Source organism: Petaurus breviceps, unplaced genomic scaffold, assembly GCF_028583685.1.
Source record: "Petaurus breviceps papuanus isolate PSGF00001 unplaced genomic scaffold, PetGlider_PUasm1.0 90808, whole genome shotgun sequence".
In the NCBI taxonomy this organism is placed as follows: Eukaryota; Metazoa; Chordata; class Mammalia; order Diprotodontia; family Petauridae; genus Petaurus; species Petaurus breviceps.
Genome location: NW_027187349.1, coordinates 12,682,220 through 12,709,784, shown reverse-complemented (window position 1 = coordinate 12,709,784; position 27,565 = coordinate 12,682,220). Strand labels below are relative to the sequence as shown.

Below are 27,565 nucleotides of genomic sequence, written 5' to 3'. Positions count from 1 at the left end.
CTCTGAGGGCAGGGGTTATTTTTTTCCCTTTTTGTATCCTCAGTGCTTAGCACAATTCCTGGCACACATCAGGCACTTAATAAATGTTTATTGATTGATTGAGATATATTGTAGAGGCAGAATCAATCAGAAGGCAGCTTTGTAGTTCAGTGGATAGCTTGTTGTTGTGTTTTCCCTTTGTTCTTGAAGAAGACCATGACATCATGGAGATGATTATATGACTTGAAGTTCACTTTGATTTGAATGAAGGAGGGCTAATCAAGGTCACCCATCTCACTTTCTCATCCAGAGCCATCTGGGTCCAGTGGCCAGATGTTCATTAGGATGACTAGAGAGGACTCCAGTAGATAGAGTGCTGGATCTGGAGTCAGGAGCACCTGAGACCCCAGGTCACTGACCTCAGACACTTGCTAGCTGTGTGACCCTGGACAAGCCACTTGATTTCTGTTTGTCTCAATCCACTGGAGAAGGAAATGGCAAAACCCTCTAGTATCTTTGTCAAGAAAACCCACTGAACGGTATTGGCGTGCTATAGTCCATGGGGTCTTGAAGAGTCAGACACAACTGAATGACCAAACAACAAATATCAATAAGATTTATAAAACTGATTACATTTAGCGGATGATTTAGATTGAGGAGTCAGGAATGATTCCAAGGTGGTAAGACAGGGTGACTGAGGTGTACTCAACAGAAATAGATAAGTTTGGAAGATGTGAGTGGATTTGGGGGGGGAAGGAAAAAAATAAGAAATTCTATTTTGTACATGTTGAGCTTGGAATGCCTACAGGATATCCAATTGGAAATTTCCAATAGGCAATGGATAATGTAGACCTGGAATTCAGGTGAAGCATGGGGGCTAGATATGGATCTGTGAGTTGTCTTCCTAAATACCTTAGAGGCTTAAGCAAATTTCAAATTTGAGTTAGTCTTTGAGGCCCATTGGAGCTGAGGTCACCAAGAGAGAATAGAGTAAGAGAAAAGAGGGCCCAAGGTAAATTCTTGGAGCATGATATGAATGATGAGCCAGCAAAGGAGACTGAGATGGATCAGTAAGACAGGTAGGAGAAGGAAGGAAGGAAACACATATTTATCAAACACCTACTATGTGCCAGGTACTATGCTAAGGCCTTTATAAATAGTAACTCATTTTATCCTCACAACAATTCTGGGAGGTAGATGCTATTATTATCACCATTTTACAAATGAGGAAACTGAGACAGACAGAGGTTAAGTGACTCTCCCAAAGTCACACAGTAAGCATCTGAAACTGAATTTGAACTCACGTCTTTCTGACTCCAGGCCCAGCAATCTATCCACTGTACCACCTAGCTGCCTCTGTAAGAGCAGCAGCATCATGAAAATCCAGAAAAGAATATAGAGGAGAGGGTGTCCCTAGGATAACCAGAATGGCTGCTAGCACAGGTTCTTTCATCCGCTTTTCTAAAGGAAAGGACCTTTAAAGGGGTCAACATGCCCTTAGTTCAGGGGAAAAAATCAGCACCCTGAACTTCATAAAATACAAGCAGAAATTAGAAGCATAAAAAAAAATTACAGACAGAGAAAATAACATAATTCAACAGACCAACAGACAGGACTTCTAGTTGTCTGACCATTACACACATACACAGTTGCCAGTGAGAGAAGCACCAACATCTGGGTTTTCAAAGCTGGGGGGCTCAATGACTACCCAGAGTCTCATCTGGCCAAATCACACAACTCTTCCCACAAGTGAGTCTCAAAGCAAAACCTCAGCTAAGAGTATATATACCCTTCTTCAGGGTCAGAAGATATCACAGTCTTCATGACCCACTGCCTAACTGCAAAGTAACACAAGGTGTGGGCTTTCCTGAAAAACAAGCCTCCCCCCAATCCAGCCCCCCCTTTTGTTGGGTTCCATTTGAGGCCCATTAAGGGACAGGGAAAATCTTGAAATTCCTTAGGCCTATTAAGGGGCAGGGAAGATCTCCAAATCCCCTTACCATTACAGAGATCAAGAAAAATATGGGCCAGTAAAAAAATCAATGGCTTTGGCAGTTGAGAGATTAATGGTACTTTTGGAGAGAGAAGTGGTGAAGGTGGAAATCAGATATCAAGGGGCTAAGAAATGAGGGAGAGAACAGGAGATTGTGGTAATGGGTATAGGCAGCTTTTTCTAAGAGTTCGATGGCTCTGGGAAGTGTTGAGGTGGAAATAGTGAGTGGAGAGATATAGGACAATAACTGGAGGGGGTGGTAGGGTCAAGAGATTATCTTTAATGTTTATTTTTAGATGATTCAAGCAGTGCTGGATGAGTAGTGCTGGATACTTCCTGGAAAATAACAATACTGAACTGAAAGTTTCAATGCTGAGACCCTAGGAAGGACAAAAAGTCTGAAAAAAGGCTTCCTCATCTTGGTTTGGCTACAGAATAAAGACTTTCTCCTTTGGGAGGTATCCTGACAAAGCAGAGGCTGCCTGGACAGAAGCCTTTTAGTTATGATTGCTTTTCAAACAAATTCAGAGCTGGAAAGAGCCTCAGAATTTATCTAGTCCCACCCACGTAAGAATAGGAATCCCTTCTGCATCATCTTTCCAAGGTGAGCATCTAGCCTCTATTTGAAGACAGTGTCTGACCATAAAGGAGATGCCCAATGAATACTTGGCTTGACTTGATTTCTTGACTTGAAGAGTGAAGAAGCCGACCATCTTCTGAGGCAGCCCAGTCCACTATGGAAGAGCTCTACCTGTTCTGAAGTCTTTCCTGAATCCAGATTAAATTCTCCTTTCTTCAACATCTATCCATTATTAATTTTTTTTGGGGGGGGGGTTCTGCTCTCTTATCCCACATCCCAAGTGAAGGAAATCTAAATCTTCCCTGAGACAGACCTTTGCATGCTGAAAAACAGGGAAAGACAGTTGTCATGTCCCATCTTCCTTTCTTTGACCTTAATGTCATTTGTCCTTTCAGTAAGTATTTGTTTTAAAAGTATACCATGATGGATAGCAGGAGGCTAGGAATATTTTCTTTCAGTCTCCATGGCCTCAGTCTTCAAGAAACTGATTCTCTTTCTGGATATTGTCATCTCAGAAGCTCCTAAAATTGAGCTTATTGAAGGATTGTTGTGAAGGAGCTAATTTATTAAAACATAATCTTGTTGTGAATTAAAACATTACCTTCATTCCCCCTCACTGATTTTAATATGCATCCTTTTACATTGATTTGCCATCATACTAGTATAATCTGGGACCCAAAGAGTGTGATAGCATTTCATTATCATTGTGGTACCTTACTACTTCATTTTAAAATGCATTCCATCATCTTAGGGGAAAAAAAAGAAAGAAAGAAGGAAGGAAGGAAGCAAGATAGGACAATGCTTTTTTTCTTTTCTCATTTTGTATTTAAGTTTTAATATTTAAGTTTATATTGTGTCTTTTTCTTTTCTTACTGTATATTTAAGTTTAAAACAAATTAATAAAAAAAGAAAGAAGAAAGGAAGGAAGGGAAAGAAAGAAAAACATACACATTTATAGAGAAAACCTAGTAAGATATGCTTGACTTAACCTTCCAAAGTGATTTATTAAGAAAGTTGTGGATTTCTAATAGGCCCCAGGAAAAGCCGGTCAGCTGTGAGATCAGTGAAACAATTCTAAAAGAGGTGTTGTCTCCCCAAATCACAAAATCCTTTTTTAATACTCCCCCTCACCACCTTTAGTTTGAAATTCAAGTCTAATCCCTGGGTTTTAAAATCATTCACTCTCCCCTCATCAAGATAATCCTTCAGAATGATGGGTGATCCATGGAATCTTTCAGAAGTCTCAGTTCTTTACTAATATTGATCTCAAGTTCCCATTGGTCACAGGATAGTGCTAGCTTGGTTATGTGTTGGACCTAACTCCTCAGTAACTGTCCCCCTTGGTTCTACAAGAAGGAGCTGGGTTTGGAATGGACAGTTGCCAAGGGCAGCTGACAAAAACAGCCTGTGGATGTCTTAACAGTAGCTTCTGGGAGAGAGGTGGGAGTCTGGGCAGGATTTACTCTGGAAGAGGCAGACAGTGGAAGTAAATATTCCTATGGGGAGCCCTCATTCATATGCTAAGGAGCATCAAGCTCCTTCTTTAATTGGTGTGCAGTGTGCCATATCTGCCTCTTTGGCAGAGGGAGAAGCTGTGCAGCTGCCCCAGGTTGAGCACCGTGGGATGCTTGAGAATGAATAGCTGTTTAAAAATATTCCCTGCAGAGAAAGTGCTATACTAATTCAGGGTTCCAGTTATTGGAAAATTGCTGAAGAGGGGGCCAGGTGGCATCTGGGAGTCAGAGAAGTTAATTTATAAAAGTGGAGAAAATGTTAAATTATTGAAATCTTGAACTTAGCCCAGAGAGAAGGAAGGCAGGAGAAACATCTATTCAGCCAGTCAAGCAAGCATGTTCCAGGCACTGTGCTAGGAGGTCACTCTGGTTAGAATCCCAGTGATTCAGAACCCTTCAGTAATCATTGAAAACTCATTCCCTTGTCCTCCACTGCCTGATCCCTTATTCCCATCCTCCTCACTCCCATACCTCCACAATGTCCCATTTAAAAGCTACCCACCCCATTCTCTGTGCTCTCTGGAATGCTTGTTCCATATGCAACAAATTTGCTTTCCTCTTAAATCTTTTCCTTTCCCACTCCTTCCATCTTCTGGCTCTCACTGAGACTTGGTTCCCTCCTGATGCCACAGCCTCCCTGGTCCTCCTTTCTAGCATTGACTGCACTTTAACCCTTTCCCCCTCACTCACTGGTTGAGGTGGGAGAGTTGGAATACTCTTGCTCCCTGATGCCATTTCTAGGTCCTCTGGTTCCATCATTACTCAGGAACCTCTCTTCCTTGAAGAGTCATTCATTCTATATCTACCACCCAATGAAAATTCTGGTACCTGTTCTCTACTGACTTCCAGGACCCACCCCTTCTTTCCTCAATGAGTTTCAGTGACTGGTCATGGTCTTTCCTCCCAAATTCCTGTCCTCCTATGAGGAGACTTCAATGAACATATTGATATAGATATTGCCTCAAACAATCTGACCTCACTGTTCCTCAGCTTACTAATTTCACATGATCTCCTCCACCCTGTCCACCCAAAAGACACACACAAAGATTATCATATACTGGATCTTGTCGTCACCCAGAAATTCTCCAATTTCATATTCATGAATTCTAAAGTGCCCTTGTTGGATCACAGTCTATTATTATATAGTGTTATCAATAGTGTGTTGGACTTGGTGTCAAGAAAATTGAGTCCACGTCCCACATCAGGAAGAAACTTTGTGACCCTAGTCAAGTCATTTAACCTCCTCTAGTCTCAGTTTTTTTCTGTAAAATGAGGATAATAATAGCACCTATTTCACAGGGTTTTGTGAGGATAAAATAAAATAAGTAAAACATTTTACAAAATTTAGAGAACTATATAAAAAGTTATCTATTATTATTACTGCTGTGTATTCATCAACATCTGTTGCTGAATGTAAATATGAAAAAAATAGGGAAATATGAAGAACTTCCAAATTATATCAGCAAATATTTTGGAAATCAATGACAATGATCCAAAGGTGAGGAGAGTAAAAATGTCATTGAAAATAAGAAAGAAGTAGGAAATTAGAGGGGCCCCAAACTAGTAGACTAAACAAAAATCCTACAAATACCTATGTCATAAATACTTTCTTTGAGAAAAGCCTCATTAGGCCCTGGAGATAGTGAATACAAGATAACATCACAAAAGTGAAAATGATTATACATTGATTGGAAAGAACTTAATATTGATGTGGAATCATTCATGTTTTTGTATAATTAATCACATTACTGACTTGTTAGAATGATGATTAATGTTAATGCAAAGCCAGAAGAAATAACAAATATGTGAAAAAGACAGCATGAAATTAAACCAACACTAAACAACCCACTAAAGCATATTGATGTTGAAAAATAGAGAAGGAATAGATAAGAGGACATTGACACAGATTAAATTATTTCATTCTGAAATTTTTCCAAAGCAAACAAAATGCCAAAACAAGAAATCCAAAGGAGCCTAAAAATTGCCTTAGAAAACATTTGATATTATCCCAAGGGCACTGAGGAAGCATTTGGTGAATGTGACCAGGCTGCAACACTAGACACACAAAAGAGAAAAGCATAAATGATATCACCAAAGAAATAAAGAAACAGAATTCACTTCAAAGAAATCAATGAACTGAATTCAATAAATGAACAAATTATGGTATATAAATGAAATGGAATGCTAGCATACTAAAAGAAATGGAGAGGCAGTTTTGGAGTCTTCCGGAAAGACTCACATGGACTGATTCAAAAGGAAATGTGCAGAACCAGGAGAAGGAGTAATGCTGTATCACAAATATTATAAAACACAAACAATTCTGAAAGATTTAAGAACTCTTATCAACACAATGATCAACCATGATTATTCTAGAAGATTGCTGGTATTTCATGACAGAGATGTGATTTTTAATAGGAAGAATAAGAAAAACATCTTTGGATATGGCCAATGTGGCAATTTATTTTGTTTAACTGTTTATTACTACAAGTTTTTTTCCTCAATCCCTCCTCTCCTTTTTTAAGGTGGTAAAGGTAGGAGGAAGAAAAAAAATAAGTGTCAATTATTTAATAAGTATTATTTTTAAAATATGTGAATAATTAAGAAGATGGTCTGTTCATGTGGCAAAGGAAGAGATGACTGATGGACAGTTTGTGTGCTCTACTGGTGCCCTTGCAATGTCAGAGGAAGAACAAAAACAAAAACAGGAAGACCCTCAGAATGTTGAGTGGACCCCAGAGGGAAAAAATAGAAAATAATTGTATAGATACATATGAAGGCTATATATCTGTTTGTAATCTCTTTTGTTGGCGAGAATATCCATGTCAATGAGATCACTGATCCCTATGAGCACTAAAGTAAATTTCTGAATTCAGTTAGAATTTTACTATAACCTTTCCTTTAAGGGTTGAGAGAATGTTTATAAATTATTAACATGAAAGTAATTTGTTGATTTTTATAATAGGTTTATTATATTAAATGTCATGATTGTAATGTTTTCTTCCACCTGGTAATTTGGAATTATCACTGGACAATATTTAGTATTTTTATCCCACAAATTAATAGGAGATAAATTTGTTCTTGGGCCAGGTTTAAGTCTGGTTGTTTTGCATGTTTCTAGCTCAGATACTGTATTTGAGAAAAACTAAATTCCCTCTGGCTATTAATCCCAGGTCTCTGCCAAGAGAAGAGATGGGGGATGTGGGGGGTGGGACCAAGTGTCATTATCTTCTTATTTTCAGGGAGATGGGGTTCAGTGAGAGTGACCCAGAGGGAGAGAAGCTTCAGTTTCTCATTAGAACACTAGCCAGGTTGTGAAATCTTTAATATAGTACACTCACCCTTGGCTGCCCCGACGGACATGGTCAAAGATGTTCCATACTCCCAAACACTCTTTTAGATGTAAACATTCAAAGGTTGAATTGAAAGTAGAACCCACCCCAGGGAGATGGAGTTATGACTGAAACAGGTCAAAGTACCCATGAGAGCCTTGTTAAATTACTCATCCTCTGCATTTTATTTTTATCTAAAGTCAGTGATATATGCAACACTGCCAATGAAGCCTAATACATTCCCTTTATTTTAGCAGGGAATCTCTCTGGACACACACTTCAGTTTAGCCTAAGAGCTGATAACATGCTGAAATAATTTGCATACCTCTTTGTGGCATGGCTCACCATCCTACGATGATAGAATAATTGATGCGATCCGAGGTCTGGGACTTAGCAGTTTCTGCCTCAGTGAGCATGCCTTGTCTTTGTGATCATCTCTGCTCACACAGCTGTGCTCAGTCATGTAGGAAAGGATTCAGTCACTGTGAGTAAGGAGGAGTGTGGGTGGGTGAATGCAGTACAAATTGCAAAGACAGAGGGTACTGACTTGGCAACCAAGATTTCCTGGGCTAGGACCAGCTTGGGGGGAAATGCAGTAGTGAGAAAAGCTTTGCCTACTTCTCGTTTGTAAATGAGTCCACGTCTACAAGGAAGGATTAGCTTGACCGGCTGGCTTTACAGGCTGGTCATTGACTAAGTTTTGAAGAATGAATTCATGGTCTCAGTCCAGTGCCCCATCTCAGAAGCCTCCATTGTAATTATTTTTTTTAAATGAACATTAATTAGATGTTTCCAAAGTAGACAAGAAATGATTGCATTACAAAAATGTACTAGGTCAATAACTGATGGTGACTTGATTACATTACAATTAGAGAAGCCTTGACTACTATAGCTGGAAAGGACCTAGAAGATCATGTAAGCCAACATCTTCACTTTATAGATGAGCAAATCAAAACAAAGAGAGGTGCTTAAATGACCTATCTATGATCATATGGTGAAGGGCAGTGATGGGTTTAGAGCCCTAGTTTCTTGAACCAAGCAGTCCAGTACTCTTTCTAATATGCTGCATTCTGCTTTCCCACTAATGGCTTGGGGGAACTGGAATAGCTGAAAAGTGAGAGTGAAACTTAAAATATTGTTTCTAGGATTGCATCCAAAAGTGGCACAAATTAGAAGGCATTAGTAATAACAATAATAATAGCTAATATTTATATAGCAGTTACTATGTGCCAGGCTGTATAAGTCTCCTGAACCTCCTAAAGCTTTATACAAACTTAAAGTATCCAAAGAAAGTTGATGAATGTCTACTTGGATGGTGGTCTCCAGTAGCATGTAACAGGGCTCTGTTTTTGTCTCTATTTTATTCAATATTCTTATCTACTATTTGGATGCGACTATGGAAGATAAACTTTTTATCAGTTACCCTAGCAATTGAGGGCATCAGAAAAGACTTCATGTAGAAGGTGGTGTTTGAGTTGCATCACAGTGGAAGAGAGTGACTTTATGAGGCAGAGGCAAGGAGGAAGTGAATTCCAGGAATGGAGAACAGTCAGTGTAAAAGCACAGAAACAGGAGAATGAAGTGTCAAGTGTGAGCAACAGAAAGAAGCCAAATTTGGTTCAATAGCAAAGTGTGGGAAGTGGAGTGATATACAGTTAGTCTGAAAAGATAGGTTGGTACCAGGTTGTGAAGGTTTCAAAAAGTCAACCAGAGGTATTTATGTTTTATTCTAGAGGCAACAGGGAGCTATTATAATTGATTGAGTAGTAAAGAGACATGGTTAAATTTGCTCTTAAAGAAAATAATTTTGTTAGGCCTGTATAAGATGGAGTGCAGTGGGGAGAGACTTAAGGCAGGGAGACCAATTAGGAGACCCCTGTAAAAATCTAGGTGAGAGATGTCATGGCATTGAATTTGGATGGTGACTGTATGATTAGAGAGATTACAAATGGCAAGATTTTGCAAATGAGTGCAATGTGGAATAAGGGATAATGTTGAGGTTACAAACCTGGGAGACTATAAGAATGGTGATGCTTTCAAAAGAAATGGGTAAGTTTGGAAGAGGATTGGGAAAAGGTGATTAGTTCTGTATTGGATATGCTTAGTTTGAGACCTCTCTGGTAACCTCTTGTTTGAAATACTCAATAGGCAGTTGGTGATGTAGGACTGAAAGTCAGGGGAGAGAGCCTGGGCCTGGTTATACAGATCTGTGAGTTATCAACTTAGAGATGATACCTAAACCCACAGGAACTGATGAAGCCACTGAGAAACTGTATAGAGAAAAGAGGGCCTTATGATGTGAATAGTGAGCCAGCAAAGGAGCTTGAAAAAGAAGTGGTTATACAGGTAGTAGGAGAAGGAGGTGAGAAAAATATAAAAACTTGGAGATGAAAGAGATTCAGGAGAAGAGGTCAATCAGTCACATACAATGAAGCAGATAAAGCTCAGTTGATTGCATGCAATCCATGGGAAGTTCATGAAAGAGAAGAATGCTAGGAAGAACTTCGTTTCTTTTTTTCCTTTTTGGAGGACAATTGGGGTTAAGTGACTTGCCCAAGGTCACATGGCTAATTTTTGTGTTAAGTGTCTGAGGCTGGATTTGAACTCAGGTCCTCCTGACTTCAGGGCCACCTGAAGTACTGAGTAGTATACTACTCAGTATATTCAGAACAGAAGTTCACTGTGCCACCTAGCCACCCCAGAAAAACTTCCTTGTACCTCATTTGAAGAGATTTAATTATTGCAGGCACAACTGAACTCATCATGAGGTGGCTTCATGGTGTAGATTTCAAGGACATGTTATATAGGAAGATTCTGTTTTAAATACTGTAGTTAAAGTTCAGTCCATAATGAATACTTGTGAGCAGCCCTCGAATTTTTTACTTCTTTCATTCCTTGATCCTGAACAGTATTTTCCACAATGGGTTTTTTTTTTTTTTTTTGCTATCCTCTATGCCCACCTTCGCATTGCAATCACTGAGTCCTGAGTTATACATTGACTTAGTTCAGAGAATCTTGCCAAGTTCTTCCTAGAATTTCTAGACTTCTTGATCCTCTGCAATAGATGTTGGCACAAAAGCGGCAATTATCCTCATTGTGGTCTGTTTATACTCATTGTGAGCACTGCAAAATGAGATGACCAAGCTTCCATGAAATGATGCCTTTTGTAGATTTTGAGTGTACAACAAAAATAACTTTGCCTATTTCTTTATTTACCTCTTTGAATAAGAAGCTGTGAGCTGTCCTTCTTTTAACTAAAACTTCTTACATTTTTGGTTTCATTTATAACAATAATTCAATCCTGTTGTGTTATAATTTCTACAAGAGTATATTGACTTGATGGTTGTTGAAAAAAGGTCCCACATTATGAGTAAAGGCAGTTTTTATTGATATTTGAAGATGCTGTAAAAATGATATGATTCTTGGCACCCCTTTGGAGCCACTTTTGTTGTAAAGATGGACAGAGGTGGCACAGGAGTGAGTGTAATTTTATATTTCTTATTTGCTTCATAGTTTTGCTGGCCAAAGAATTCATCATGCAATGACCAACCTTTGGTGGTGAGCCTCTCAGTACTTAACTAGGCTCCTTTTTGGGCAGTGAGCACAGTTAGTTGTTGGATTTACACTTTAAATCTTTCCATCATGGTAAAAAATACCAGGACTTGTCTTCTGCTGGTATAGTTTTTGAGAAAGCAGGGTCACCTCTAGTCCCAGTGGAAGACACTGGGGATCAAATGAGATCACATGTATAAAGCGTTTTTCAAACCTTCAGGCTTTATATTCATGTGAGTCATTATTATTATTGTAAGAAATGAAAATCACAGCAAATCAAATTGAATGTGTCTTTCTAGACAAGAAGTGATGGTTTACCACTACAGCAATCACTTTAGAATCAGTTGTGTGTAGTCAGATCATTGACTAGAATAGAAGCAAAAATCAATACTAATTTAGAAGAAATGATAAATACAAGAAGGCAGAGCATTAAATTATAGCAGCTTCAACTCAATCTACTTCAATAAACTATTGATAGGAAATGGACAAAATTAAAGATTTGATTTTATAACTTTTTCTTAGGGAAATTTAATGGATACAAAGGAATCGCTCCAACTAGGAGGTCAAAGGAGTCTTGTTACAACTTTATGTCACAGATACTTGATCTTTTGGCCAGATGAAGAAATGTGGAAGCTAATGACAAAAGTGATTTAGATGAGAAGCTCAGTTAGAAAACATTGTGGAGGATAACCTAAGATTATGATCATCCTTACCTCGCAAAAGGGCAAAAAGAGGTTGAACAGAAAACGAGCCTTTAAATATCTTGGCATCAGATCCAAGTAATCCAAGATCATCCAAGAACACTTGTAGCTAAAACTAGAAGGACAATAAACATGTAAAATGTTACATCTGCTGGCCTTTTTACAGTGTTCTATTCTCCTTGACAGTGATAATAAAATAACAACATTTGGACTCTACTGGTTCTGTAACTAATGTATCACATGAAGGAGACAATGAGAAAGAGACAGAGACAGACAGGCAGACAGAGAGAGAGAGAGGGACAGAGACAGAGAGAGAGGGAGAGAAATATTGTGATCTCAAAAGAATCAAAATTGCAAGTGACCCAAAGGAAAATTGAAAGAAGCATGGTGGATGTATAGAAAATTTCCCACAATGACCTACTTGTGAGAAGTGGTATGAAAGATATCACTGAGGACATGCATGACATGTAGCATTCAATATGGCATTATCTCTTGATCTTCTATTTAAGAATGGACATTAACCTTCTATAACAAGCTAATGTTCAACCTAGTAATTCAAAGTTAAAAATTAACTGAAACATATATGTGTGTGTAACTATCAATCTATATAGATATACATATATATTGTTTCTTTTTTAGATAAGATTAAGTGTGGAAATATATTGTGACATAGTAGATATAGAATTGATCTTCCAGTTGGAAGACCTAAGCTCAAATTCTGTTTCTGACACATACTGACTTTGGGACGCAGAGCAAACTCTCAATTCTGAGGGCAATTTTCTAAGACTATAAATGGCTAAGACTATACATTGCTAACCTGGGTTGGTAGAGGCTGCTTCCTCCCCATGAATTTCCAATGCCAATGAAACAGGGAACTGTTCCTTCCTCCAAAAACTGAAAAGAGTACCTTACAAGGGAGCTGTCTAACAAAACATGTAGCTTATTTTTTTTTAAATTTTGTTTTCTGTTCTTTGAGCTGAAGGTAAGATGTAGAGAACAGTGTTAATTCAGGAGGGAGAATGGGTAAAGAAGGAAAATTTGAAATGTAAAAATCACAGGACAGGAAAGGACCTTGAGAGATAATATCATCTCTCCCTCTTTTCAAAGAAATATATATTTATATACCTAAATCTGCCCTTGTGGGGTAGAATATGAATGTGTCTATGTCTACATGGGGCTAAAGGGTGGAAGTTGCAAGTGAAAATTCTTTTTGATCTGTTCAATTACCATATGTACTCAGGGATACTTTCGAACAATCTGCAACTTTTACTCTTGTATAGAAACACCAAACATGGCAACATCTGTTTTATATTGGATTTTTGCCATCTGTAGACACGCAGAAGTTTTGATTTATTTTTAAATAACTTTGAGTAGAAGAGTATAGAGCCCCTAGCTCATATCCAGCATTTGGCAAATGTAGATACAGTGTATGTATATGTAAGAAAAGTGATTAAGGCAGTTATTGATCGTTAGTTTCATCATCAAGGTGATGCTCTTACAGGGAATGACTTTTTGTTTGGAGACAACTGTGGTAGCCATACAGATTAGGTTTCGGAAACTGGATTTTAAGTCTGATGCTTACTACTTTGTGACCTTGGGCAAGTTACTTAATCTTCTTTGGACTTCAGTTTCCTTATCTGTAAAATAAGAAGACTGGACCATATTTTTACTGAATGTCCTTCCAGCTTTAAATCTTATGATCTTATGACTTCTATGAGTTCTGATGATTGACTGATTGAAAATCACTTATTGCTTCCAGTGGTCTATAAAATCAAGGCCGTGGGTCTCTTTTGAGTTTTCCCCTTCTTCCTTCTTCCAGAGTGTGAAAGATGGCAATAGGAGATTTCTTTCTTCCCCAAGGAGCAATTGATATCAACTAGAGAGATCATATGGTGGAAGTAGAAATGCATTTACACAAGGCCTAAAAAGAGATTCTGCAAATGGGCTTTCTACACTTAACAGATGACAGCAGCTGAAATAATACAGAGATTCTTGGAGAAGCACACAGCAAAGGCAGACATGTGCATGCTCTCTCAGTCCAAAGTGGGAATCCCAATTTGGGAAGATGCCTTGCTAGTAACACTGTTTAAGAGTTCTTGACTTCAAGAATTCAGGCACTAGGGCTTCTAAAAAGATATATTTTGAAAATTTTTTCTTTATTTTTAACAGTCATTTTAAAAAATTGAATTCCAAATTCTCTAACTCTTGCCGCTCCTCCACCCATTGAGAAGTCAAGTAATATATCAGTGATACATGCAAAGTCATGCAATATATATTTTCCATATTAGCCATTTTGTAAAAAAATGAAACAATAAAAAGCAAGACACGTAAAATGAGCCTGTACTCAGAGTTCATCAGATCTCTCTAAAGGGAGATTTCCTGATGTAGTGTTGTTCTCCTTGGAGAAAAGAAATAGATTATACTTCCTATTCTAGATTTACTTGGAGAGCAAAGTCATTGAGTTACCAGTAGAGCATACCCCTGAAGCAAGGGATGCTTGTTCAACAGCCCCCAAAGATTGTTTACTTGGGGAGAGGGGAGCCTAAACCACAGGCAGTATTATGAGTTTGGAAGGGACTTTCAATTTACTCAAGAAGTATTGTTTATTATGTGCCAGGTATTAGAGATAAAAAGACAAAAACAAGTTCCTCTAGAGATGCTAACATTCTCCTGGGAGCAAACAACATTTACACAGAAAAGTAAATACAAAGCAATTTCTGGTAGTAAGTGAAAAGATAACTAACCAATGTCAGGATCGGGACCAGTTTCTTGTCAAAGGTGGTAGTTGCTTGAGCTGAAAGGTGAGAATGGAGTACACTCCAAGCATGGGGCCACAGCCAGTCCCAAAGGCATGGAAATGGGAGATTGAAGGATGGTATATGGGGAATAGTTAAGAGCTTAATTTGGCTGAACCAAAGAGTGCAAGGAAGAGATCAATGGGCAAAAAGCCTGGAAATACAGCCAGAAGCCAGATTGTAAAATACTTTATTCTGGAGGCAAGAAAAGGGACCCACTAGAGATTATCGGAAGAAGGTATGACATGGTCAGAACAGTGCTTTAAGGAACATGGTAACTTGGTGGAGAATGGATGGAGAGAAGAGAGGCTAGAGGCCAGGAAATTAATTAGGGTGTTATTATAGTCCATGTGAGAGTTGACTTTGACACTAGTTTGTAGGCATAATTGATTAATTGATAAAGAGATTTTAAGGTAAAGGGACTTTTGTCCAATTTCTTTCAACAGTAGTCATAATAATAGCAGTTTGCCCTTAGGTGATATTTCAGTTTATAAAACACTACCCTCAGGACAACCCTGAAAGATAAGTAACTTAAGTTTTAATTACCCCCATTTCACAGATAAAGAAGTCAAGGTCACAGTGTAGGAATCCTAACACATTTTTTTTCCAATTGGATGCTCCTTCTATTACAATAAATCATTAAACCAAATACTGTAGATAACTAGGAAGTAAGGGAGTGGGGAAAGGAGTGAAGCCTCTGAGAAACCAAAAGAGATGTGAAGGGCCCCCATGCTAAAACTTACAGATCACTAACTTATAGGTGGCCCAGTGGATAGAGTGCCAGGAGTAGAATCAGGAAAACTTATCTTCCTGAGTTTAGATCTGGCCTCAGACACTTCCTAGCTATGTGACCCTGGGCAATCATTTAACCCTGTTTGCCTCAGTTTCCTCATCTGTCAAATGAACTAAAGAAGAAAGTCGCAAACCACTCCAGTATCTTTGCCATGAAAATCCCAAATAAAGTCGCTAAGAATTGAATATGTCTGAAAAGTGACTGAAAATTAAAAAAAGGCTTTCACTCCGAGTTCATAATTTTGAGCAGGCTTGACCATTTGGTCCCCAAGCACATAGTAGCACTAAAATAGAGAACAAGGCAGGAAGACTGCCAAGGGTAGACGTTAAGTGTATTAAGAAGTGACAGGCTAACTGCAGGGGGAATTATAGGTAACATCAAAGGGTGACAGAAAAGCTAAAAGTTTAACACCTTAAACAAAAGGTCTAAACATTAAAGCAGTCTTGGGCTATTTAATGGAAGTTCAAACAGCCCAAAGTACCTCTGTAGTTAATTTAGTGGAGCGTTGCAAGCCACCTGAAGGGTTGGGCTCCTAGGATTAAAAAAAAAAAATTAAGTCAGCATCTGAAAAAAATGAGAACGTAGGGTGTCTCTAAAGTCCTAGTGCAGTGTTACTCTGCTAATACTTAAAGCTGCAATAAGACTTTGCGGACACCCTGTATAAAATGAATGAATTTAACCTGCTTTTGAAAAAATGTCATCCTAAGAAATATGAATAAGTTATTGTTAAGACTGGAGCATCTTTTAAAAGCCTCTCAGAATATCACCCATCAAAGCTATATAGCAATTCTACAAAATATCTGTGATTTCTTTAGACTTTAAGCTCCTTGATGGCAGGGATTGTCGGTTTTCTCTTTTTGTATCCCCAGGGCTTAGCACAGTGCCTGGGCATGTAGTATGCATATAATAAATGTTTATTTATTGATTTCATTAACATAGGTCCTTCCTTCACTTACGAAAAGGGATATTCTCTACATCTTTGTAAGATGGCCCTCATGAGTTGTTAGCTGACCTTCTGGAATAGCAAAAGTAAAATAAACTTTAATCTACTCAAGTGTCTCAGAAGGATTTCACCAGAATGTTGGTCAGTCGAAAGCATTTATTCAGTGCTTACCGTGTAGTAAGTACTTGCTTCCTCAAGGAGTTCACCTTACAATGGAGAAGACTGTCAGGATGTTGCCCCAGTAGCACCTCCCAAATTCAGTTCTCTTCTGGGTCCTGGGGTGCTTTAGTATATTTGTTCATGGGCTCCTTGTGAGTCTTTTGCAATTTCTGCATTACTATGGGGTCAGATAAAGGCTATCTAAAATCTGATATGCATTTGGTACATTGGGTGTCTGTGGAAATTGGGGGCTTACATCTGAGGAAACCCAGATAAGACCCATAACATGAGTATACCTACTGGTTTTCCCAGAATACTTCAGGTGAGCCAAACCGAGATACTGGCACTTTTGGGGTCAGGCTCTAAAGATTAGATCTGTCCAAAGGAGTTTGGTTTCCATACTGAAACAGATATAAGACCATGGGCCATAGCTTATATGTGAATTATTGTAATATTGTATTAATAAATTTTGAGTAAAGTTTGGGATTCCAGAATGCATTGCAAGCAATTTCCTTCATGTGCCACTTATGTTGTTAGGGGAAAGAGGTCTTGAGGGGCTTGTGGTTCAGAACAGGCCCTTAGTCATGGCCCTGGCATCTGGGAGAAGTGGAAATGTCCTACTTTGGGGCATGGTTCTAGTGTTAGACTCTGTATTCTAGTTCTCTAAACCATGGCTTGGGAAGTAGGTGCTAAGACCATTATGCCTAGCTCTGGTTAGCAGCTAATAACTCCAAAAAAGAGAAGACAGGAGTGGTTGTGTGTGTGTGTGTGTGTGTGTGTGTGTGTGTGTGTGTATGTGTGTGAAACACCACAAGACAGAACATACACAAAGTCGGAATCTAGCAGAAAGAAAATAAAACAAGTCCTCTTTATTGAGGGGATATACTTACAATATTGGGGTGGGGAGGGCAGTCATGGAAGATGGAAATAGGTTGGGTCCACTGGGATGCCTGGTGGAAAGGGGCACCCAAAACAGTAAAACCTGGTGGGTTTGGACAAATTTCTTTTCTGGGTCATTATAGGACCAGATATTGGAAAAGGGTGTGGGGATGGTACTGATTCATGCTGAGGAGACAATGGTGGAATTGGCTGCCTCTTGTTAATCAGACCACTCTCCTCCCTCCTAGGGTAAAAAGGAGCTTTTGGCCATTTCTGTAGTCCTTGCTTTGGCCAGGTGACTCAGGAGATTTGGGCTTCCCTGTCTTTGTTTAGCTTTCTGGGAGGCCACTGAGATCCTTACATTCATGTAAGTAACTTAGTCTGAATCTTCTAAGCAACATATGGAATTTCATTCTCTCATACAGTCAGCATGAAAAAAGTAATATTTTAACTTTATGTCAGTGAATGTATTCCTATATAGGATCATTTTTGTTGGTGTTATTGGATCATTTCAGTTATGTCTGTCCCTCTACTACCCCATTTAAGGGTTTCCTGGCAAGATATTTCAGAGTGGCTTGTTGTTTCCTTCCCCAGCTCATTTGACAGATGAGGAAACTGAGGCAAACAGGGTGAAGTGACTTGCCCAGGTTCACATGGTTAGTAAGTGTTTGAGGCTGGATTTGAATTCAGATTCTAACTCCAGGTCTGGCACTCTATCCAATGAGCCACCTAGCTGCTTAGACATAGGATTATAGAGTCCTAGGTTTAGTAGAAGAGCTAGATTTAGAGATCATCTATCTGTACTCTCTTATTTTACAGATGAAAAGCTAAAACCTAGAAAGCAAAAAGGAAAAGTAAGTTGCCCAAAGCTAGGCAGGCAATAGTAAGTAACAGGGCCTGTATTCAAACCCAGGACCTCAAAAATCAAGATGCTGAGGGGTGGCTAGGGGGCTCAGTGAATAGAGCACCAGCCCTGGAGTCAGGAGGACCTGAGTTCAAATCTAGCCTCAGACACTTAACGCCTACTAGCCGTGTGACCTTGGGCAAGTCACTTAATCCCAATTGCCCTGCCCTTCCCCCTCAAAAAAAAAGCAAAAAAAATAATCAAGATTATGGAAAAGGACACAGTATCAATATTTGAATTTAATGTATTGGGAAATTTCTGGAACCAGAAGAACTAAATTTGAATTCTGATTTTACCTTCCTGTAACCATTAGTAAGTTAAATTTAGCTTTCTTAATCTGTTTTTTTTTTATCTGAAAAAAATAGCGTTGAACTAGAGGGTGGTTAATCCTTCATTCTGTGATCCTATGAATTATAGGCTGTTATTGTTATTATATGTACTCCATATAGCCATCTTCCTAGTATTACATACACATTCTTTATAAGTTTGGGTATTTGCAGGAAAAAAAAAAAACATCTTTCAGGGTAAGGGACATGCATTCAATGTCTGTGTAAATGAGACAAAACTAGAATGTCCACTCTGAACATCAATCAGCTTGGGAGTAGGGGGAGAGGTGTAGGGCAGAGGCTGGAAGAAAGAGGAATTCCTGTGTCAGCAGTCTTTCCTGGACAACGTCCTGTCTCCAGCCGTTTGTAGTTTGAATCTGGAGGCCATGAAGAAAAATGTTCTGACTGATCGTGTTTGCCATAGAAAGGATAAAGGGAAAGATCTATTTTAGAGGGTTCTGGGCTTCAAACAGCTAAAAGCATATGCATTGTTCTGTATGGAATATTTTTCATGTTCATTATTTAGTTGTTTCCATTGTGTCCAACTCTTTGTGACCCCATTTGGCATTTTCTTGGCAGAGATACTAGAATTGGTTTGCCATTTCCTTCTCCAGCTCATTTTACAGATGAGGAAACTGAGGCAAACAGGGTTAAGAGATTTGTCCAGAGTGATGCAGTTAGTAAGTGTCAAGGTCCTTAGGGACCTGAATTTGTAGTCAGAGACCTGAGTTTGAATCCTGGCCCTGCCACTTACTTATATGACCTTGAACAAGTTACCTACACTCTGGGTGTGTTTCCTCATCTGTAAAATGGAGTTGGACTAAATGGACTAAGTTGGACCAAGATCTCTTCCAAGTCTAAATCTTTAAAATGGGCATGATAAAAACTACTTCACAGTTTTTCTGTGTGAGGATCAAAGGAGGTAATGTATGTAAAGAATGCTACAAATATGAGCAATGATTTTCTAAGAGAAAGAAATATATAGAAGTTAAAATAGAAAATATAGCTAGAGTTTCTAGCCAGGTGACGAAATGGACAGAGTGCCTGGTCTGGAGTCAGGAATATTCATCCTAAGTTCCAATCTGGCCTCAGACACTTACTAGCTGTGTGAACCTGGGCAAGTCACTTAATAAACCCTGTTTGTTTCAGTTTCCTTATCTGTAAAATGAGCTGGAGAAGAACATGGCAAACCACTCCAGTATCTGCCATGAAAACCCCAAATGGGATCATGAAAAGTTGGACACAACTGAAGGAAGACAAGTGAACTGAGTTCCCAGTCCATTTTAGATCTCTTTGCAGATCTGGTCTTTCTCTGTATGCTTTATTGTGTGATTCTTGTTCAATATTCCTGAAACTCTGTGATTTCATGCTGTTAGTCCTTCCTCCACCGACAAGGAGCATGATCTCTCCATGTCCTCATAGACAATATTCACACATTGCCGTGGCCAAAAAATTCACCACCTGCTGGTCCCTCTTGTGGTGATCAAATTCTCTGTGCCTATGTTGGTCCTTAGGTGATGGCTATACTGTCTGCCCCTGGGCTCATACCTAAAACTTCTGCACTGGGTAGTTACTACGCCTGTTACTTTCTCTCTGCTGATGTAGCTTTAGAGACCACCAGGCCACTTCCATGGGACAATGAGACATCAGAACAGAACTTGTGTGAAGGATTTTGTGGTGATGGACAAACTTGGCCCACTGCTCCCATTTTCTTTATCTTGAAGTATCTGCTGCTGTTTAGAGGCAGCCATTGACATGGAGAGTAAAGGGACCCGGGGAGCAGGGCTGTCTAGATGTAGAAGATTTAGAGAAATGGAGGATAGGACTGGTGTCATGTGGCTGATCCTAAAAACAGGAAAAATGAGGGGTGGCTAGGTGGCACAGTGAATAGAGCACTGGCCTTGGAGTCAGGAGGACCTGAGTTCAAATCTGACCTTAGACACTTGACACAAAACTAGCTGTGTGACCTTGGGCAAGTCACTTAACCTCAATTGCCCTGCCTTCCCCCCTCCAAAAAGCAAACAAACAAACAGACAAACCCCCCAAAAACCCCAAACAAACAAAAAAACAAAAAAAAAACCCCAGGAAAAATGAGAACTGCAAAAATGAGGAATCTTTATTAAGACTATTCTTGCCTTGGTATAGAAGCTCCAAAGCTTGACCCCAGGTCGTGTCTTTTCATCCTTTTCCTTCAGACTCTGTTCTTGATCCTGACACTAACTCTAGTTTTAATCTTAATATTATTTTCCTCCTCTGGCTCTGTCTCAGTAATAATTATTATCATCATAACTATCACTTACACAGCGCTTTGAGGTTTGCTGAAGGCTTTACATGTATTAGCTCATTTGGTCTTTACAACAACCCAGGGAGATGCTATTATTATCTCATTTTATAGTTGCAGAAACTAAGGCACACAGAGGTCAAGTGACTTGCCCAGGGTCATACAGCTAGTAAGTGTCTGAGGAAATCCAATGTTCCATCCTGTGGTGCTCACTTGCCAGTGAATCGAAGATTTTGATATTTATGTATAAAGGTACTTAGGCTATAGCATAACCGCCCCTCCCCCCCATGAAGAAAAGCGGTAGCCCACATATAAGGAGAACTTAGTTGATGCTGCCCTTTACAGAAAACTTCCCCTACACTCATGCAGAAGGCCTTGCCTCCCTGATTTCCTTTCCACTCAGTTTAGGCTTTTAAAAGATTGGAAACCATTACATATAATATTTCATGGGTCAATCATAATTTTGGCTTGTATTTCACTAGTTCCCCCTTTGTAGATTATAGATTTAAAGCCAGAAGGGATATTAGAAGCTACTGAATCCAACTCCCTCATTTTACAGATGAGAAAAGTGGGACACAAAGAGGTTTAAATGCTTTGCCTGGGGTCAGAAGTCTAAATTTTAGGAAAACATCTAAATATAGCTCATGTCTAATTTCTGATTAACATTTTTATCTCCTTTCCAGTTTCACAAGACCCAAAAGGAAACACATTCATACTATCATTTAATAATATTTGCTATAAGAAAAGAAAGATAATAAAATACAGAATTGAGACTGTTCAAATGACTGCTTGTAGCATTGATAGAGTCAACTGTCTTCCAGAAAACTTTCCCTTCTTGACCCCATTAAAGGAATGTACAAGTTCACTTCACCCATCTCACAATCGGAATGTTAAGAGGACAAAGAATGGAATCATCACTCCCATCCACACCAGTCTCTGAGACCTGGGATCAATGAACTCAAGACTCATGCATGTTTTCTTATTTAAGCAACAACTAGTCCTGGTTCATGCCAGAAGATCCTGGGCTGCTGTCTCTACTTCTCTTCTGGGTAAGCTCTGGAAAATCTCTGTTCAATATCCTAAGCAGTCATAGTCTGTGTCTTGGGTGCTCCAGAGAAATAGAGATGCTGCTATTACATAAGGCAATGACCTCTCACAAGAGTAATAAAACATGATTATCTCTTAGGAACCTTGCATGGCTCTTTCTAGAAGCATTTTAGTCTGTCTTTTAAAGTAGCTTGTTCATTGTGACAATTCATTATATTTGATTGCATTTTATTTTTTTGTAGATTTGGGCACTCCACTCTCTGATTCTACTTTGCAGCATGTGTAGTTCTAGGAGGAAACTAGAGAATTCAGAGGAAATGGCCACCCCTGTAAACACGGGTTAAACCAATAACCAATTCCTGTTTATCATATAATGCTAGACCCTTTCTGTACAGGAAAGGCCTTTCTTCCTCTCCATCTGGGGAGAATTTCATCTTGCATCTGGCAGACTTTGAAAAGGTGGAAGCTATGCCCTGAAGCTAAGGGAACCAGTGGCTGCCTGGATCTGTGAATGAATCCCTTAGCTATCAGAGCATTAGGGTGTTGTCCTGATGCTGGTAATCAGTGAAGCAGTTGTGAATATACCAGTTCATGGACAGATTTGACAAAATGTAGAGCAGGGTTTCAGGGTATAGAGGACGAAGGGGATAATGTTTCATTTGAAGAACTGTGTGGAGGCAAAAAGCATGATTAATTAATGCTATGTGTCAAAGCATAATGAGACAATATGGGGGTGACTTTTTGGGGTGTAGATCCTTGGGGGGAGGGGTCAGATTTTCTCCTGGGGAGTCTCAATTGTGGAAACATGGAGTGAATGGGTAAGTACCATGGGTAAGGGAAGGTAGCTATTCTTTTCCAATGCTTCCATTTGAGACCATGCCTAGCTCTGGGTTCTGTTGCTCTCACAAATATCAGTTGGAACAGTTGGTGACAGAGCCTTCCTTGACAGATATCATATCTGAATAACATAATTCTGCGCCCTCAGTTTCTGAATGGAAATAAAGAGAGCATCTGATTGGACAGAGAAAGGCTGGATTTGGTACAAGAGAATCTGGAACTTGGGGAATTGCTGAGCTTGTGTATGGGTCCATGTTAGCAACACAAAACCCTCTTAGCTATTGCAAATCCTATCCCTGATCTTTTCCAGATGTGCACCAGAAGGAAACAGTACATAAGAAATCCCTCTTCTTGGCATAGCTTGGAAGGTAAATGTTTTCATCACATGCACTGATTGATATTTCCCTTATCCCATTGAGTTGCACCATTTTACCCTTCCCAGCTTCACCCTAGTTCCCTCACATCCTCCAAAGAAGAAGAGGTTCAGATTTGGCTCCAGACATCCTTTATCCCATCCTTTCCAGCTGGGCCTTTTTTCTATCTATCTATCTATCTATCTATCTATCTATCTATCTATCTATCTATCATCTGTCTGTCTGTCTGTCTATCTGTTGGTCTGTCTATCTAACTATGTCTATCAATATTTTCCTTCTTTCCTTCCTTCCTTTCTTCCATTTTTGCTTCCTTGCTTTTTTTTTTTAAAGTTTTTAGTATTGAAGGCAAGTCAAGCAATGGGTTTAATTCCTATTTAACTACAGGTTTTAACCCTAGTGCTTGCTAGTCTATTGCAAGTATAACATCATAAGTGAACCAAGAAAGAGAATGTGGATGATTCCATGCTATCACAATTTCTGAAAATAGAACTCAAATGTATGACAGTGGGTCACTTTTGTATATTAATGCAGTATATTTGTAATTTCAGAAATGTCTGATATCACCATTTGTGTGAGCCTTCCTGGGGGAAAAATGTCTGAAAAGCAGAGAATTCAGATATTAAATCGTAAATAACTTCCCCCATCTCCTATGTGTATATTGGGGGGTATAGGAGAGAAGAGAGAGATTTCATAGAGAAAACAGTAAAAGAATAGGAATATTGCTAAGTAACCCATAAAAGAAAGGTGAGCTAAGTACCTGTGGAAACAACATGCAGGATTTTTTTTAATAGTACCCATCTTCCTAAAAATGCCATGTCATGTAACCTTCCACTTAATCTTCAGGAAAGCTATCAAACCAACTTGATATAAAAATACTGTGAAGTGAAATGTCATGTAAGGCTTTATTTAGTTCAGTGCACAAGGACATGAGTGTGTAGCCCTACCCTAGTCCATGCTCAGGGAGGAACAGGAAAGCTCATATTCAGCTAGAGGAGTCAGGATGACAGACATAAACATTCAACATTTACTTTCAAAATAAACAGGCACCCCACTCTCTAAAAACAACCCAGTCAAACCCCCCTTTAGAGAAAAGAAATTGAAGACTGTGACTCTACTGAACAGATGTCAAAGTTTTAATACAGCTGAATAACATAGAGACCATGCCTCTTCCCTAGTCTCCCTGTCAGACTTAATGGAAAACGCCAGGAAGCACTCTGAAGGAAACCAAATGTCAATTGCTTCATCCTGTACCTTTCTGAAGCTCTGAGGGCATCACAGTAGACACTAAGACATCTCTAACAGTGTTAATCTTTGAATGACAGTGGGGATATCTGAATTCTGAGCTCTCGCCAGTCTCTAACGGGACCACAGAGAGGGAGTAGGAACATGTTGATGAAATTCTCCTAAGAGAATATCAGGAGGCACCTCTTGAAACCTGAAATAGGTAAATTTAAGACAATTTAAGGGAGCACAGCTTTATACAAGTCGCAAACTATGAAACTTGTTATGCCAAGAGGTGGTATGGGCTGAGAATGCTGTTAAAGTTCAATCAGAATAACTTAAATGAATTCATAGATGATTGATCCACAATAATATATTTATATAGCATTTTGTGGTTACAAAGATCTTTCTCTCATTTGATCCACACAACAGCCTTAGAGATTAGTGGGGCAGATCCTACTATCCCCATTTTACAGATGAGGAAACTGAGCCTCAGAGAAGGTAAACAAAATTCACACATCTAGAATCAGAATTTGGGATTGAACCCAAGTGTTATAGCTCTAAGTCTGGTGTTCTTTCCACTAAATTTAGGGATGTATTTAATTGGTTTTGTTTAACCTGGTAAGATTACTCTCATTGAGAAAATCTTTGCCTTCAAACATACTATTTCTTAATGTCACAGACAGAGAAACCCAGTTCACATCTGTAGAGGTAATAGGTCCAACCCAGTGTTAGACTTCTTGGAGCTCTTAATAACCTGTTTGAATATTTACAAAAATGTTGGGTTTGTTTGTTTTCTCAATAACCTGACTCCTTGGTTTGTTTTTACTGGTTTTGGTAACAGCTGAAAGGAAAAGTATACCAGGAAAATGACAATATTCTATCCCTGAGTTGAAAGAGAGAGAAGAGGGCACAGTGGATACTCTCTAGTTATTTTCTGGTTGTTCTGGCAGCATCTAATTACCTTTAACCAGATTGTCTGGCCTACAAAGACTAGGACTATGAATAGAAAATGTTATCCTGATTTCTCCCAAATCATCAGGTTTCCTTTCCTCTTTCATTCTGAGAACTATCTATGTAGACCAATACTAGATAATACAGTCCACGTTTCCTTCATTTTGTTCCTTTTCCCCTAAAATGTTCAGCATAACCTTTTCTCATTTATCTTTAATGTTGAATTCAAGGATGCTAGGATGAGCCTTCTGAGTCTGGAGTGAAATCAGACCATTTTACAACCATTTGGCCTTGGTGTTCTCTCTCCTAGCCATAATTCTGTTAGACTTGAAGGAATAGTTGGCTGGCAATCAATTAATGAACATTTATTAAGAACCTGTTAGATGTTGGGTACTATGCTAGACTCTGGGAATGCAAAGATGGGAGTGAAATCATCTCTCCCTTTGAGGAACTTGCATTCTATGTGGGAAGACAAGAGATACAGGGTGATTTTGGGGAAGAGGGCACTAGTAGCTGGTGGGATCAGGAAAGTCCTCACATGGCTTGTAGTGAGTTCCTTTTCAAAATCCACTAACCTATCTGGGCTTCTTTCTCCATATTTAAAAAAAGAGGGCATTAACTTAGAGGATCTCTAGAGTGCTTTCCAACTCTAGGCTTCATTATTCCACAGTATGATCCTGTCTCTATGCCTTAATCAACCTGGATAAATGTGCTGATCCAACTGTGGGTGAATGTATTGAATCTGCAGGTGTCTGGGTTCCAGGCAGGATTGGTTTAATCTAAGGATTAAATTTAAATCGAGTCTCAAAGTCAAATTTTACAAAGGAACTCACTCCTTTCTTCCCTCTCATTCCTCTCCACCCTTATCACTCTCATGGACAGTCTCCTTGTACTCTGTTCAGTGACCAGACTGATTTCTGATGGTTCCAGTAAAACTAGGGAAAGGTTGTGCATGTAGCACTGTGTAAGGGTAATGACAATGTCACCCCTGTAATGTGTGCCTTGAATGCAATTACCTTTGTTCTCAAATGTTTTTTCAAATATGTTCTGTTTATATTTTAACAGTATGCTCTTTGCTTTGTATTTTGTCCATTTTGTGATTCCATTTGTTTGTTAACTTTGCTTTTGATATGTGTCCTATCTTGCTGTTAAATAAGCACCCCTCTCCTCCAAACCTGTCCCCTCCATTATTACTATTGCTATACTTATTTGTTTTTGTTTTATGGACATGCATGTAGCACCGTAAAATGTGCATATGATATATCCTATATGTAATTAGACATGATCACTGAAACTGCTGTGAAGTAAAGCTCTACATTGTGCTATGTCTATTATATGTAGAATTTTTGTATATTTGCTGAGCATGGCACTCTAAGGAGACTTTTAGAGACACTGGTTATCAACCTGTGCTCTTTCATGTACTAATGTGTATTTAGTGCAATGTTGTATAAGTATAGTTACCAGATCTATTATAACTGATTTTGCAGGGGACTGCAAAATTAGAAGCCCTGAGGTTTCTAATAGTCCTTCTGGTAAGGACTGGTCTGCCTTCCTTAGCAGCTATATTCCTTTCCACCACGGGAAGAGAGGAAGTTAAGGTAAGATTAGGAGCAGAGGCCAGGGTTTTCCCCATATAAGGGAGGTTTTGAAAGATCTCTTGAAATGTGAAGAATTTATGGCTGCAAAAGAGATAGAGAACATTATGAAATCTAAAATGGATGATTTTTATTACTTTACATTGAAAATTTTTGCATAAACAAAGCCAAGTCAACTAAGATTAGAAGGGAAGCAGAAAGCTGAGAAACAATTTTTATAGCCAGGGTCTCTAAGAAAGGCCTCATTTTTAAAATATATAGAGAACTGAGACAAATTTATAAGAAAAAAAGTCATTCCCTAGTCGATCAATTGTCAAAGGGTATGAACAGGCAGTTTTCAGATTGTGATAGTAATGGAATATAAAGATTCCCCTGTATTGGCTTGGTTTTCAAATTGATTGTGTTAAAACCCAGAGCTTGTTAATCCCACCTGTGGGATGGACTTGTTGATGTGAAAAGAAAGTCCTGAACTGGGAGGAGCTGGTGACGTAGATTTTGGAGAGACAAGAGAGAGGCAGAAGAACTTTTTGGAAGCAGTACCCTCGTGGAGGCAGAGAGAGAGACTGAGAGAATTGCTGGGGGCCACTTTGAATTGCCCTGGACTTTTGAGACCTGCCCCCTGAGCTGCCAAGGACTGAGGAGACATGGCTGTTTTGCTGGTACTTTGTCTGTCTGTTTTGATGTTGTTTTGCCAGATTTGTCCACTGGTGAAAGACAGTCCTGTTGAAGAAGTCCTGGAACCTGGCTGTTGGCTAAGAGCTCCTGAGACTGTCCTGCAGACAGAGAGTGAATACTGTCCACTGGTGAAG

General features: G+C 39.1%; 1 long non-coding RNA gene across 3 annotated transcripts in view; it reads left to right on the top strand.

Annotated features, from left to right (window-relative positions):
* The window catches only part of LOC138147822 (uncharacterized), a 116,377-nt gene that overhangs the window by 38,823 nt on the left and 49,989 nt on the right, over positions 1-27,565 (top strand). For 2 of the 3 annotated variants that reach the window (XR_011164901.1, XR_011164902.1), the window contains exons 2-3: positions 21,412-21,777; positions 22,923-22,980. This is a non-coding gene — a long non-coding RNA (uncharacterized lncRNA). The remainder of the gene's footprint in view (positions 1-21,411; positions 21,778-22,922; positions 22,981-27,565) is intronic. The other variant, XR_011164903.1, reaches the window with a different exon arrangement.